The 16,913-nt window shown below is 43.0% G+C and overlaps 1 protein-coding gene across 43 annotated transcripts in view; it reads right to left on the reverse strand.

Annotated features, from left to right (window-relative positions):
• Nucleotides 1-16,913, reverse strand: part of LDLRAD4 (low density lipoprotein receptor class A domain containing 4) — a 427,148-nt gene that overhangs the window by 248,717 nt on the left and 161,518 nt on the right. For 2 of the 43 annotated variants that reach the window (XM_070629553.1, XM_070629554.1), the window contains exon 1: nucleotides 3,440-3,537. The exons of the other annotated variants lie outside the window; for them this stretch is intronic. The gene's annotated coding sequence lies outside the window, so the exon portion shown is untranslated. Of the gene's footprint in view, nucleotides 1-3,439; nucleotides 3,538-16,913 lie in introns of those variants that run through there. 43 annotated transcript variants of the gene reach the window in all.

The following is a 16,913-nucleotide window of genomic DNA, read 5'->3' on the forward strand; positions in this document are numbered from 1 at the left end:
ATAATAATATTTATATAAATAATATTTATTGAATTCTTACCATATGTCTGGTAAGTGCTTTACCTGCATAAACTGATATATTTTCCCAACAACCCACTAAAGTACATACTATTATCTTTATTCTCATGTTACAGATGAGAAAAGTGAGGCAGAGAGAGGTCAAGTTACTCACTCAATGCCACACAGGCTGCTACGGCAGAGCCAGGATTTGAACCCAGGTAGTCTGGATCAGAGGCCACATGTGTTTAAGCACATTGCTGTTCTCTCTCTCTCTACAGCAAAACATATATAGCATCTTAAGATGACTGCTACTTAGAATATCACTGATTTGGATATTAAAGTTTTAGATGCTCCTTGGAAAATGGTCATGAATGAGGTATGTGTGTGTTATGGTTGGAAAGTGCATGGAAAGAGCTCTTTCTTCCTGGAGGTAGGGTAACATCTTAGAGTAAGATCCCCTAGAAGGGAGTCAAGACACCCCTATGTTCAGTGCAGCATTATTCACAATAGCAAGACCTGGAAACAACCCAAGTGCCCATCAATGGATGAAACGATGAAGAAGATGTGGTATATACAGACAACGAAATACTACTCAGCTATAAAAAAAGATGAAATATTGCCATTTGCGACAACATGGATGGACCCTGAGGGTATTATGCTAAGCGAAACAAGTCAGAGGGAGAAAATCAAATATCATATGATTTCACTCACAAGTAGAAGATAAAAACAACAATAATGAACAAACACATAGATACAGAGATTAGACTGGTGGTTAGAGGGGAAGGGTGGAGGCCAGATAGAGAAAGGGGTGATAGGGCACATGTGTACAGTGATGAATGTTAATTAGTCTTTGGGTGGTGAACATGATGTGGTCTACACAGAAATTGAAATATCATGATGTATACCTGAAAATTATATAATGTTATACACCAATGTTACTTCAATTTAAAAAAAAAAAAAGAAGGGAGTCAAAAGTCTAGCCACCATCTCACTGATGAGCTTTACATCCTGGTCTTCTGAGAATTAACAGGACCAATCTTATAGGTAGATAATAAACACTGAACAGCCAAAGGAATCTTGAGAAAGAAGAACAAAGCTGGTGGTATCACGCTCCATAATTTCAAACTATATTACAAAGCTTGAGTAATTAAAACAGTATGGTATTGGCATAAAAACATAGACACAGATCTATGGAACAGAACAGAGAGCCCAGAAATAAGCATGCACATATATGTCAACTAATTTACAACAACGGAGCCAAGAATATACAATGGGGAGAAGACAGTATTATCAATAAATGGCATTGGAAAAACTGGACAGCCACACGCAAAAGAATGAAACTGGACCACTATCTTACACCATACACAAAAATTAACTCAAAATGGATTAAAGACTTGAACGTAAGACCTAAAACCATAAAACTCCTAGAAGAAAACATAGGTGGTAAGCTCCTTGAAACAGTTCTTAGCAATGATTTTTTTAATCTGATACCAGAAGCAAAGCAACAAAAACAAAAATAAACAAGTGGGACTATATAAAACTAAACAGCTTCCGCACAGCAAAGGAAACCATTAGAAAAACAAAAAGGCAACCTACTGAATGGGAGAAAATATTTGCAAATCATATATCTGATAAGGGGCTAATATCCAAAATATATACAGAACTCATACAACTCAACAGTAAAAGAAACAAATGATTAAAAAATGGGCAGAAGACCTGAATAGACATCTTCCCAAAGAAGACAAACAGATGGCCAACAGGTACATGAAATGATGCTCTACATCATTAATCATCAGGGAAATGTAAATCAAAACCACAATGAGATATAATCTCACACCTGACAGAATGGCTATCATCAAAAAGAACAAGAAATAACAACTGTTGGGGAGGATGTAGTGAAAAGGGAAGCCCCCATGCAATCTTGATGGGAATGTAAGTTGGTGCAGCCACTAGGGAAAACAGTATGGAGATTCCTCAAAAAATTAAAAATAGAACTACCATATGATCTAGCAAGTCCACTTCTGGGTATTTATCTGAAGAACATAAAAACACTAACTTGAAAATATATATGCACCCCTATGTTCATTGCAGTGTTATTTACAATAGCCAAGATATGGAAACAACCTAAATATCCATCAATGGATGAATGGTTTTATAAAGAAATTGTGAGATATATATATATATATGCATACACACACACACACACACACACACGAATATTATTTGGCCATAAAAAAGAATGAAATCTTGCTATTTGCAACATGAGTGGACCTCTAGGGCATTATACTAAGTGAAATAAGTCAGACAGAGAAAGAGAAACATTGTATGATCTCTCTTACATTTAGAATAAAAAAAAAAACCAAGATCACAGATACAGATGATATATGGGTGGCTGCCAGAGGTGGGGGATGGGAGGCAAGAGAAAAGGGTGAACTGTTATGTTTTTGGGTTTTTTAGTTTAAATAAAAAGAGAGGGGAAAAAAAAGAAATCATCTAGTTCATTTTAACAATAAAGAAATTGTTCAGAGATGTTAACTGATTTTCCAGACTATATATATAGAGAGAGAGAGAGAGAAAGAGATTTAAAATATACACCATCCACATATTTTATATAATTTCCCACTAAGGGCTTGTGGCAAAGAGAAATAGAAGAAAGAGGATGTCCCCTTTTGGTGTGCTAATTTGGTCCTATCTAGACTTCCACTTCTGGGTGGGTGCACTCTACCCTCGAAACTGATTCATATTTTCCTTCTTTTCTACTCTCTTCTTTCCTTCTCTAACTATTCCTTTTGCTGTTTATCCATATTTGTCTTTTCTTAAATTCTCTTTCTTTCAGAGTCCAAAATATTGCACTGAAAGATTTTATCAAAATTAGGTTAGAGTTGGGATCGGTGCTGGAAGAGTTAGAGATAATTTCTGGCATACAACAACAATAATAGCAACAAAACCCTATGCCATATTCTCTTACCATTATTTCTATGCTAGAAAACACAATAATGCTTTTCATAATGGACTTTTCTGTCCAGCAAGTTCATTATCTTCTTTGTGGCTAAATGATCTATATACATATTTAAACTTTCAAAATATGAGAAAAAAATAGTATGAGAAGCTCGATATATACATGTATCAGTATTCTTTAGCTACAAACAATAGTAACAAACTCTTGCTAACTAAAGCAAGCAAGCAAACAAGCAAGAAAAGAGAGAGAGGGAGAAAGCAAGCAAGCTAGCTAGCTGGGCAGATTTACTACTGTAAGGCTACCGAGTGGCATGCTGAATAACCAGGCCTGGGAAAGCCAGGGACTTGGGCATTTAGGTAATCTACGTAGCAGGAACTCACGTGCTTAGTATGTTAGGAGCTGCCATTAGATGACTCAGTCCTAACTGCCTTCTAGTTCTCTGTGTCTCTGTTAATGATTCAAACTCCTAGAAGAACGAACCTGATCATTCTGGCTTAGCTTGCCTCTGGAGTCTGTGACTGACAGCTCACTAGAATCAGGTAGAATGCCAAAAGGACAGATAGCTCCCACAAAAGAATGGATGCTGGGAAGGAAGCAGAAACAAGACAAGTCTATAAGTTCTAATTACTGGCCTTACAACATAAACACATGCCCTTCTTTCCATAAATACCATTTGAAAATATTTCAAATATAAAATATTTGGGGAAAAAAACACTAAACAAACAAAAAACTACTCCTCTCACCCCACACTACCTGAACTTCACACCCAATGTTGTCATGTCGATGAATTCCTGCTAATGATAATTACCACAAAATCTTCTATTAAAATACCATCACCTCTAGAGTAGCCCTCTCAGCCTCAAGGTGGAATCAATGAGTGCTGAAAGAAGTGAGGACCAGTGAGGAGGGAAGGCGCAAAGCAGCAGAGCTGGCCCGGTTTCTCTCTCTCCAGACCTGAATGGGCTGATGGATTGTTTCCAGCACACATGGCCACACACAGAACCTCTCCTTATCTGTTCCTAACTAAGGAGTGGACTTTAGGAGTCCCCAGAGTTCAGGTCCAGGTAACACTGGAGTTTTGCTAAGAGAACTTTAGTAATTCTCCAAAGGGGCAGACACAGTAGGGGTGGGAGTTAAATGGAGGGGCCCAGAAACAAAGGCATGCACATGTACGAGTCTGCAGAGGCAGCTTTCTGCTAACTTTAAAGTCTAGCCAAGAATAGCCTGGGCTGGCATAATACACAGAGCAGCCATACCGAATTCCTTCTCCTGCTCCAGCCCTGACTGCCTGTCTGCCAAAAGAGCTCCCGGACTTTATGAGGATGTGGGGTAGTATTGGTTCTACTTCCGGAGTCTTTAGTTACTCCCAGAATCTGCTTTCAAGTCTAGATCTTATGCTGCTTCTCCCTCTGACCCAGGGATGGGCTTCATTTCCATTCCACAGCCACTCTGCTCCCCTGCGGATCCTCCTCTGGACCCAGGAGGGAAGACAGGACCTACCTGACCCCAAAGTGATCTCCTGGGCAGCAGGACCCTGCACTGAATTCACCTTCATTCCCTCACTCCTCCATGAAGAGGGCAATGGCTTTGGCCTTGGCCATCCCATCCATGTTTTGCCCACTAGTCTATTTTAATCTGTTTAACGTGTATTCCCTGGCAGTCTGCTGCCTGCATCCTCCTTCACCCAGCTCTCCCTTTAGCCCCTTCCCCCCTCTCCAGACTTCGTTATACAAAGCTGTTCACATATCCCCCATCGCTCACTGCCCATGCATGCATCCATTCCTGACCCCTCAGGCCATGTCCTGACACCCTCCCCTGGACGACCCCCTCACTCCAGCTGTGCCCTCCATGTCTGCATTGTCCTTTAATGCCCGTCTTCTACACCGTTCTATCCTAAGCCTCTTTCTTCTTGGGCTATATACCATCTCTCCAAAATTGCATTCCCTCTCTTGGCCTCAATTATTACCCAGTGAAAATTATCCCAGTTGCTTCCATGCAGAAACACTGGAAATAAAATGAAGCTGTATGTGATCCAAGATGAAGGAACAACAACCTTTAAATCTGAAGCTGCGGCAGGCCAGTGTACACATGGAGTAGACCACCCCTTTTCAGAAAAGCCCAGTGATAGGTTCCACCTCTTATATGCCAGTGGGCTCTGGGCATGGTCTGGAAGCAGGAGAAGACAAGAGGAATCATGTGATAATGTGTAGCAATAGACCCCTGTGGGCTGAAGTCTATGAACAGGCTTTACTGGCTCCAGCAAATAAAAAGTGGGGTCCTCAGGAGATGTGTGAGTGTGTGTGTACATGTGTAGAGAAGCCAACCAGAGAAGAAGAAAAGATTCAGGAGATGGGGATACAGCTTCAGCTCACACTGGCCCAGAATCCTCAAAGGAAAATACACTCTGGGGCCCCATCCACCACGGACCAGGCAGCAATGCTACATGTAACATCAGGTTCATGTGTCCTGCAGCTTGCTCCATGAGGGAAAGGAGTGGATCCCAGGGCAAGACAGGTGAGTAGGAAGTGGGGTTTTCCTAGAAAGGAGGACGACAGAGGTTTACAGGGGAGGGCTCTGTGAAGCAAGAAGGAGCTCTCTTTCTGAAGAGATAGAGACAGGGCAGACCTCCAGACAGGAAAGAAAGAGCAGGAGCAGGCTGTCCCCAGGAGAGGATCATCTATAAAGAACGTTAGTTTTGCTTTTCTCCCAAACTCTGTAAATTGTCTTATTTCATACATTATGTGTTCATTCCAAAATTTTGTCTCCTATCCTGTAGCTGCTGCTGGCTATCTGCAGCCTTCAGCAAAGCTGGCCTCACCTCCGCCAAGAATAGTTCGGTACAGAAACATTTTTGAGGGAGGGCAGTAGTCCAGCTCTCCCTGTGGCAGACACAGGGGCTGGGGAGCTCAGAGCGAAGTGGGATGAGAAGGGAGGTGCTGGGGGCAGAGAGGCAGCATCAGTATGCACAGAGGAAGAAGGGTTGTAAAATGTGCTCCTTTCCCCAAAAGTCTGCTGCGAGGAGGGGAGGTAGGTATTTGCAGTACAGACAGTACTACCAGCTACAACTGCTGTTTCCCAAATCTCCACATTCAGCCCTGATTAAAGACGGATACACCAGTTCATGTCCAACTGCATGCCTGACATCTCCACCATCATGATATCCTCAAGCACCTCAAACTCAATACATCCAAGACTAAACTTGAGGTCTTCCCCACAACATGTCCTCCTTCTGCATTACCTACGTCACCCACCTGTCCTCTAGGTGCCTCAGTGGACATCTTAGCATTAGTTTTGACTCCTCCTCTCCCTCACGCTCTACTTCCAGTCAATCATCATTCAACAGAACCTACCTCTAAACTGTTTCTCAGTTCACGTCCCTCCTTCCCACAGCCACTGCCACTGTATCAGCCCTGCTCATCAGTCCACCTCATCTCTCTCCACCCACATGCAAATTCTAAGCTCTGGAAGGATGAAGCCACCGCCCAGGCTTTCCCCACTCATCTCTGGGCTGTTGTTCCTGCTCTCCAGACTTCCTGGGACTACCTCCTACCCTACCTACTCCCTCATTTGGCCAAGTCCTACTTCTGATCTCTGTTTATAAGCCATTTCCTATGGAAAGCCCTTCCCTGGTGTCGGTTAAGCCTTACAGCGCCCTGGAAATGGTGGCAGTGATGGTAAGTGTTTACTCCCCAGTCTGGGTCCTCTCTCAGGCTTTACGCCCCCTGGGGGCTCACCTCATACAGTATGTGCCTGGCACATACTAGAAGCTCAACAAACACTCTGAATGGAATGGATGAATTTGGTGTTGACTTAGTGGCACAGCCTCATCATCAGAGGTTTATACAGCAGTGTTTAACGTGGATGAAATGAGGTGATGTTACTTAATTCTTCAAGATGTACTTCTTCGCTCTGCTGAGAGGCTCTAATATTTTGATAACTTCATTTGGCAATCATTTTCTTTCTAAGGAAGATACACAAAGTCTGACAGAAAAATAAAATGAGGTGAATATCAATCACAACTTGGTTTTAGTCATTCTTATTTCTTCTTCCAAAACACCAAGCTGAGCAAATCTCACAAAGTTGACTGTGGTCTCCCAGCCATCTGAATTCTACAACCAGATGAAAAGCACACAGTGGCTTTTAAAACAACGCAACTCTTTGGCAAGAAAGTAACATTCCATCAGTTAAACTTAGGCAACTTATTATTTGCAGGTTATTCCACTTTTGGGGTAAAACTACATTTATGATGTACATATCTTAACTCTTTTTTTTTTTTGTCTTAATCAACACAACCCCTCTTCCCACTCTCTGGATACTGACAGGTGTTTATAAATCTCTCAGCCATAGATCTGGCTTTGAGCAATAGGAAACAGATTCTTAATGCTCAAGAAAAGAACGTGTGTCTTTGACATAAACAGACAAAAAGAACCAGCGAGCCTTGCCCAGAAACATCAAGGGGGAAGGTGAAAGGGAATTTAAAAAACATGCTGCTCAGCTGAGCATCATCTATGACCAAGCACAAACTTCCTTCTGCCTGGCCTCAGTCACCTCTGCTCTCCCCAGGATGCTGACACGACACTAGCTCTGATCAAATCACTCCCCAGCTTGAAACCCTCAAAGGCTCTTTACTCACCTCCACATAAACGCCATACCCTCACTCTGACTGCCCACCTGCTTCCATATACTCCTGGTCAGGAGCCACTTGCGCCTCTACTACTCCCGCCTCAATTTCTCTCCTCTGCTGCCTGGAATCTCCCTCCCTGGGCTCCAGGCTCAGCTCAGTCTTCCTAAGCTGCCCCAGGAGCCTGCCTCCCAGCTACCCTAAAGTGCTTCATTGGTGCATTCCTTAGCACTCAGAATCCTCTGCTTCATGTTGTAGCTATTTTGTCCACACCAATTAGTTATCTCTCCCAATAAAACAGGATACTAAGGTTAGGAGAAATGCCAAATTAATTTTCATTGCTCCTCCATCCCTGGCCAAGAGCAGGTGATAAAAAACAGAGAGACAAAGAATAAACAAATAACACCACTAAGAGTGCTTCAGTGAAGCCCAAAAGACAAGGTATTCACTCATAGTGCAACTGGAGACCAAGGCCTCTACTGATTTAAAAACAAAAAACAAACTGATGAGTTTCTGGCATTCATCAGTAACAACTTCTGAAGTTGCCCCCTCAGCTCTCTCTCCCCTGCTCTCATGACTAGGCACCAAATTCAGCGGTTCATCATACTTAACAGCAAAACATCATACTTATTTAGTGGATAATTGTGTATAATTCTTAAATTTAATAAAACAACAAACTTTAATTTCAATTAACATTTACTTGCATGTACATGAACTGGAGCAAGGTAATTCGCTGGGAACTTGGACAGCCCTCATTAAACCCTCACAACAGACCCATGAAGGAGGTAGCGTCCACCTGAAAGATAGAAGTGGACATCCACTCTCACTGCCACACAGCTAGTTGGTGGGGAGAGAGGGCTGACCCAATTGTGAGGTGAGCATTCCTTACACTGTGCCATATTGCTGCAGAGTTTATTTTCCAATTACAAATGTTTCACTGAACAGAAAACCTCTACTGATCTGAAAGCCATGTTTACACACAGCCGTTGCAGACATAGTACAGTGCGAAGACGATCCAAGGAAGGCTTCCTGTCACTATTCAGAGCCAGAAAAGAGTCACTCCTTTGGTCAGGGCATCAGCCATAACTAAAGTGATCATATACATGATTGATGGTCCAATCTAGGACATTTTTTGAGAGTGAGAGGGAGCACTGTACAACAGGCATACATGGGGACACCTGGCTACCCTTTCCATAAGGAAATACTCTGACTAGAAGGGTTCTCTGGCATCTATACATCATTATTAGAATTATTAACTCCTGTGTAACATTTTAAAATTTGCAAAGCACTTTCCAAGTGCTTTTTTAAAAATTTGGCTCTGTATCAGCACCTAGGAAAGTGTACATTTATACATGTCCCATCTTACGGATGAGAACGGTTTCAGAGAAACAGAACGTCTATGAAGGTGCATAGTTCCAGGTAGAAGAGCAGGCCAGACCCAGTGCTTGTGTGTCCACCATTCCAGTGTGCTCTGATGTGCCCTCGCCACTCAGGTTGCCTTCCAAGAGGCAAGCTTCTTGAGAGAACAAGACAACAATGTTGGCAAATGACAGGAAATGGAGAGAGAAGGAGGGGGCGCTATTCTAAGGTAGACAGAGGGCTCGAGCAGGGCAGCCCTGGGGGGCCACAAGGGAGGCAACAAACGGTTCAGATCCCAGGTGCAGACCTACTCACTGCTTGGCAAGCCATGCTGTGGCAGGTGTCACACATATAAAGTAGAGGAAGATGGGCACGGATGTTAGCTCAAGGCCAGCCTTCCTTAGCAAAAAGAGGAGGATTGGCAGCAGATGTTAGGGAAGGGCTAATCTTCCTCAAAAAAAAAAAAAACTGAATAAAGAAACACTAGACGTGTAGACTGTACAGTAGGTTCTGTACTGTGACTTCCCAGATCACAAACTCAGAGAAGGGCAGGACAGAGACAGAATTAACCATCAAATCCATCCATAATCCCCTCACTCCATTATGGCCTAAGGTCCCAGCATCCTGACCACCAACACAGTGTCAGGACTAGCCACATACAGCCGCATGGCTAAGTTTAAGTTGTAACTTGCCTCTCTGCTCACACCTACCCTCTGTGAATGTGCTACAGATACATGAATTAAAGACTAAAGGTAGGCACAGAGGAAGCCTGGGCCCAGCTGGAGAAACTTCATCCCGGACAAGTTGCCTGAGCCTGTCTCCACATCAAGGCTTTGTGGATTTCAGGGTTCTTCATAGCCTAGCTCCTGGGTCTTTCCAGCACGGCAGGGATGCTATGGAGGGAAACTAGCAGCCTGGTCTGGCACTTCACATAGCTTTTAGCTATCTCTTTAGCTATTATAGCCATATGGGGTTGACAACATGACTCCTATTTTATAGGAAAAAACCCTGAGATCCAGATTAAGTAACTCACTTAGATCCCACCCCTAACAAACAGCAGGACTTAGATAAAAATCTAGATCTTATGAGTCCAAGCCCACCCTCTCCTATCCATGCTATGTTCTCAGCACAGAGAAATGGCTCTATGTGTGTGAGTCGAGGGCGGTGGGGGGGGGGGGGGGGCAGTCTGCTGTATGTCCATGAGAGGCATTCTCTGAGTGAACTGGAATCTTTATACTCCAGGTCCAAATAAACCTCCTCCCTGTCCTATGAGCTGCTGCCCAATGTTTGAGCACTGAATGGAGCACCATGAGGCAAGAGCAAACCAGAAGCATGAGGAAGGCAGATCTTTATTCCATTCTAGATTATAAGCCAAAATATCCAAATAACTGGAATTTTTCTCATTGTTCATGTTTTTCAGAGAAAAAAAGACCTTGTGAGAAACAAGGTTTATACTGAAAATATACCAGCTTGATTGTTGAACAACACCTGGCTGTACACAACATAATACAGGAAAAAACACAGGTGTTCTAATGCTTCCATACTTGCTTACTTCCAGACACTCTGAAAGACCATCACAGTGACAAGACACACTCCTGTGTGGTCTAGCTGAGCCTAGAATTAGAGAAGGTGAACAGGGCTGTACGTCCACATACTGGAAACCACTGTTTGCATACAGGCTACAATTTTATCAATCTTCTGTCAAAAAATGTCCTTACAGCCCAAGTTTTCTTAAATATACAACTGTAATATGCATTTCCTCATGAGCTAAACCACCTCTCCTAGAGTGTCATTTAGATCCCAGGTCTCTGTGGACACTGATAGGCTGGAAGGGAAATACCTCCTGACAAAAGTTGACCTTCACCACATTTGAGGCACAGTCCAGTCATCTGTGCTGACTCCAGAGGGTGAAGGCTCTAATCTTAGCTATGCATCTTACCAGAGGTGTAACCTTGACTTAACCTTGTGCCTCAATTTCCTTATCTGTCAAAAGGGCTTCATAATAGCACCTATTTTATCGAATTGTTTTGAGGCTTGAATAAGATCATATATGTCAAGTGCTTCTATATATGAAATGCTTAGAAGATTGCTTGGCACATCGTAATTTTCAATTAGTACCATTTACTCTCTCTCATAACCTTCACCCTGAGGAGGCAGGGATGAGGAACCATATGCATGTATTCACATTATACTTAGTCAAGACTGGACAACAGCAGAAGGCAACCAGTGAAGGCCAAGGCTGGGTGTTTAACAGATAGGAAAAGGGGCTGATAGCTTAAGTGGCAAAGATAACTCACAGCGGGAGCACCAGTGTGGTCCACACATTCCTACCTTGGAAATGGCGCTCCCTGGTACAAGCATTGGCCTGGGTCTATCAGAGGATCGTCTCCACAAAGTGAGCCAGGATGAGAAGATGTACGTGATACCTGGAACTAGGTACACAGAGCAGCTAGAATTCACAGCACAAGCAAGGAAATTGCGTCTAAGAGTCCAAGGCCAAAGACCAACTTGGAAGACTTAGAAAGAGATACACAGCACCAGCTGCTGGAAGTTGGTGTGAGGCAGGGATGAGAACAAGAAGGAACTCAAATAATATTACACAAGGAGGTGCACGAGGCAGGAGGGGCAAAGGGTTCTAAACCAGCAACAGGGAAAGGTGCCTCTGTATCAACACCTTTTTCTGAGTGACAGCTGCCTTGTGTCTGTGATGTTTCTGGAATGTCAGCTCCTTCCCTGGTTAGGCTGAATACTCCTGAGGTGGTCACAGCAGAGTCTCCTGCAGCTTACAGAGCACCTTCTCTTTTGTAAGTCTCCTCTCTTCTTGCCAGGCCACACAAGATAGCCAGGGAGGCCATGCATCAGCCCAAGTCACAACAAAAGGAAACCCCAAGAAACCACAATGTTCTAGTCCCATCCGCCCCATGGAAAGCAGCCTTCCAGGATTTCCTGGCTTAAACTCACATTTTCAACATCTCTAGCCTCACCACTAACCCCATCCATGGAGAATCAGATTCCAGGGCATGCCAGTCAAGAAGTCACCCAGAATGCCAATCTATACCAAGCACCAACACAGTACAGGGGACCCCAAATATCTTTACAAATATCAAGACTTGGGGGAAACTGCATTTATCACATCTCTTTGCACGAGCACACAGTATGAGCTTGGAAGCGACGTTATGATTAGTACTCTGTACGGGAAGTGAATCCCAAGTAGTAACAGGTGGTTGTTAAACTGCGTTCTAGGGAAAGGGGCTGCTCACCTGCAGGGTCTTCACTTTGCTGAGTGGGATTCACATGTTTATCGCCAGCAGTGCAGAGGCTGTGTGGGACACCAGCAGCTCACTCAAACTCGGCCTCTCCTCCCAACAAATACGGTACCAATATTAACGGAGTATCAGTTCATCAGCATGTCCAACTGTGGGTACACCTACCTCGTGCCAAACTTGCCCTTAAGCCAGAGACCCTCGCTCTTCCTCGCACACACAACTATTCTCACCTCCCCACATGTCTTTCTGCCCCTTCTTCTCTCTATCAAGACCCATGCTCAAATTTGAGCTCTTCTGATAAGCTCAACAGTACTGGGTTTGTTTGTTTTTTTTATTTCTCATAACTGTTTGTTTTTATTGTGGTAAAATATATGTGATATAAAATTTACCATTTTAACCATTTTTAGGTGTACAGTTCTGTGGCACTAAGTACATTCACATGGCTGTGCAACCATCACCACCATGCTTCATTCTTGCTTTCACTCCTAAGCATTGCAAAAGCAGAATGACATAAAAACTGGTGAGGTTATGTTAAGAAGTAGACACATAAAAGTCTGTATTTTCCAACTTACAACACAGACAACACTATCTAACAAATGCTTAATATGCAAGTTCAGTTTAGAACTTCAACTTCCTATCTGTCTCTCCGTATGTCCCTCTCACCCTGTATTGGATTCTGAAGGAAATGCCTGTTTTTATCTGCTCTCCCACGTGCTCCAAGGAACTGAGGCAGCACAGTGGGAGACACCAGGATCTGGCTGTATTGCAGACAGACTTGCAATTCAACTCTGGCACTGCAGCCAAATAGTCAATGTAGCCTTGAGCAGGCTGTCTCTGGGCCCGTGTTGTTCCCTTACCAATAAATCTGGGATAACGCACATACCTCTGAAGGCTGTTACAGGGACTGAATGAGATCACATATGTGAAAGCACCTGGCAAGGCAGACAATTAATCTTCATTCCTTATGTCAACTCTGTGAAATATCATATCTGAGATCAATGATAGCATAATTCCAAAAGGGCAAGGAAAACACCCTTAATTTTCTGAAATTTTATCACAAAAGAAACAAATAAGTTTGGATGATAAGACCAGCATGGTTTCCCATCTTACTCCTGATACAAAGGAGCCTGGAGCCCAGACGCTGCCTAAAGGTGTGTGGGACCATGTGCTATCATCCTGCATCTGGAACCGAGCAGTGTCTTCCTTACAACGCTCTGGAAACATTCTAAAATACCACAGCCAGCTGAGAGGAAAAAACGTCCATATTACTATAGTCACTGCTGTTGGGTAAAATTTTAAAATGGAACCATAAAACACCCACCCCAATGTTAAATGTGTTTATTTCCTCTATTCCATTTCTTGGTTTTCACATTTGAACATAGTGTCCTGAAATGCACAGATGCAGACCTGTGATTCCATCTTAGGCCCATGGAGGCACACATCCGTGACCTGTGATGACTCTGTGTTTGATACTTTATATATATTACTTCATTTAACCCTTACCAAAACCCTATTAAGTACTTACTATTATCTCCATTTTAGTGTTGTAAAAAGTATACCTCAGAGAGGTTAGCTAACTTGTCAACATCATAGAGCAGGAATTGGGGGGAAGGGAGTACCCAGGATAGGCTGCTCCTGCTGGAAACCACGTCCTCTCTGGCCTCTGAGCTTATCCTACAATGGTAAGCGCACAACAGTCCAAATGAAGGATTCTAGAAATATCTGCACACCAATCATCAAGAGTCTAGGACCCAAGAAAGAAATTCAAGAGGCCACAGGTCAAAGCAGTCACCTGCTTTCTGCATAAGTCTCTGATTTCTCCAGAGCTAAAGGGCTCCATTTGGTGGTAAATTTAACATTTGAGTCTCCCTTTAGGATACTCTGCTCATAAATAAAAAGAGCTGGGAAATGGAAGGTTTTAGCAAAACAAAAGCATCTGTCAGAACAAATAGTAATTTGAATGTTTTTTACTTTATAATTCCTGTATTTGTTTTGATGTTATAGCTATTTAAGAGCTACAAAAATAAGGAGTTTATAACTATCTTTATGTTGTATATATTATGTAACCTTAAAATAAATACAATTTCAGGCAACACTGAAATTATGTCTTGTCCTTATTGTAAATGGGTATCGACACTCCTCAGACATTAGGCTACCATAATGCCTCTAAAAAAGAAAACAATCACATTTGTCGCAGTAGGAAAACTTTGGAAAGAGTGTAGAATGGTTTATAGGGAAGAAAATGGAGATGCATTTGGCGCTTATTAGAAAAAAATGTAAATTTTGTATTATTTACACACAGAAGAAATGTTATTAAATAAGGGTTAGGTTTGTAACTGAGGACCAGATGCCAGGCTAGATGGGGCAACGTAAAAACCAAGCACGCACACCACAGTATGTTCTGATGGCTCTCTTAGTAAACCTAACTTTCCTCATGCCAAGAGCATGCAAGATTTTACAAAAAGCCATTATCAATCATTTCTACATCTATTAAACTGCAAGCGGGAAGATCATCTAGGCTTCTGTGCATATCACAGAAGATTTCATAGATTGGGGCTGGCCCCATGGCCGAGTGGTTAAGTCTGTGTGCTCCGCTGCAGGCGCCCCAGTGTTTCGTTGGTTTGAATCCTAGGCACGGACATGGCACTGCTCATCAAACCACGCTGAGGCAGCGTCCCACATGCTACAACTAGAGGGACCCACAACGAAGAATATACAACTATGTACTGGGGGTCTTTGGGGAGAAAAAGGAAAAAATAAAATCTTTATTAAAAAAAAAAGATTTCAGGGGCTGGCCCCGTGGCCGAGTGGTTAAGTTCGCGCGCTCCACTGCAGGCGGCCCAGTGTTTCGTCGGTTCGAATCCTGGGTGCGGACATGGCACTGCTCGTCAGACCACGCTGAGGCAGCGTCCCACATGCCACAACTAGAGGAACCCACAACGAAGAATACACAACTATGTACCGGGGGGCTTTGGGGAGAAAAAGGAAAAAATAAAATCTTTAAAAAAAAAAAAAGATTTCATAGATTATGAAAGACAGAGAGGAAGACAGTGGAAAGACAGAGTCTAAGAAAGATAAAAAAAGTATTAGTAAAAGGATCAATATATTTAAAAATGCAGAAACTACTTGGGGATGAGAAAGTGATCCAGTTTGTCTGGAATTTCAGTCCCAGCAAGAGAAAGAAGGAAGACAACACCAGGGTGCCTTGAACTCCAGGCTGAGGAGTCTAGACTCTTTTTAGGAAGCAAGGATATTGGCAGATCTAGAGAGGGGAGAGAATAGAGGCAGGAAAACAGACTGCCTCATTACATTCCTTTCATCTGCGACACTTTACATATGGCTGGCAAGAGCTCTGTAAAAATGTGCTTAATAAAAGCAGTCCCACTAGGGAACTGCTGTACCAGCACTAGCAGGACAGGGACTCCTGAACTGCAGATAGAAAGGGGGCAACATCACAGACCATGCTGTGGGGAGTTGTCCCTCTGTGTTTTTCTTTCTAAAGAGCCATCAAGGTCTTATTATTTGGGAAATGCTGCCCACTGTCTGGCCATTTGGGACCTTTATATTGCACAGTGTCATATTAAAGACTTGAAAAGTTCTACAGTAAAGAAACCAATCTAAATTTCTTCTTCCAGAATTTGGCCATGAATGTATCCCTACCCCTTTTATTGAGAAACAGCTCTCAATATCTCCTAAAACAAGCATCCTCCAGGCAACTTTGGAAAGTGAGAGCTAAGATCACCCATGGGTAGCACACGGATGCGAGCTTGTAGGGATGAGTAACAAGCTGAAGGTCTGGGTGGTAGGAATGGGGTGGGTCAGCATCCTTCGGGGCTCTTTAGAGCCCTGGGAACAGTGCAGCTTCGGTCACATGTCCAGGTAAGACCACATCCACCCATGCAGAGTCCCAGCACTCTTGCTAGTGTGAAAGAATCCCATGGAGGAAAAATCGGCATCGCAACAACTCAGTTTAAGTGATTCTTCCTTTTTGGTCACTAGTGGCTAAGAAAACCTGGTCACCAGCATCCATAAAATAGTTCTCTTTGAGATATCTGAAAACTATTAAATCAACTCTCATCCTTCTCCTTTATGAGTGAAATCACCTAAATTTATTTAACAACTAGGTCTGATTATCCTTTTCACGAGAAAGACTTGTAAATCCTACAGGAATTTAGCTCATTTATCTAGTTATCCAAGGTTAAATGTTTTTTCTAACATTGAAAGAAATGATTCAAAGAGCCAAAGGAACCTAACTGTGTAAACCTTTATGGTATCTAAAGGTGGCATTGGGGGTAGGGAAGAGGCGGAATCTCAAACCAGCAATTTCTTTAGGATGTACACAGTAATACCAGGTAGGCTGCTTTGCAAGTCACCTGAGTAAATGTCAGACGAAATCTCCATCACCATTGTAACGCTTCAATGGAGAGATGACTGATCCAGTCTGGAAGTATTCCCATTTCTCTCTGCCCACAGGCACTGGGGTTTGTTTTTATGAGTCTTATCTTGCTGGAGTCTATCCATCTACATCATTACCTCAGTGAACTACAGCCAGGCAGAGAGACTGCCTGAAAGAACAAAAACAGTAAACTTAGGATGCTTGACTTTTCATTTGCCCAAATGAAATATTAGCACTGTCGTCATAACTCCTGGCACTCAGGTAGCCTTTAGAGCAGCTGCTGCAAAGAGCGCCATAAACATGCATTAATTT

The sequence above is a fragment of the Equus przewalskii genome, chromosome 7 (genome assembly GCF_037783145.1).
Source record: "Equus przewalskii isolate Varuska chromosome 7, EquPr2, whole genome shotgun sequence".
Lineage (NCBI taxonomy): Eukaryota > Metazoa > Chordata > Mammalia > Perissodactyla > Equidae > Equus > Equus przewalskii.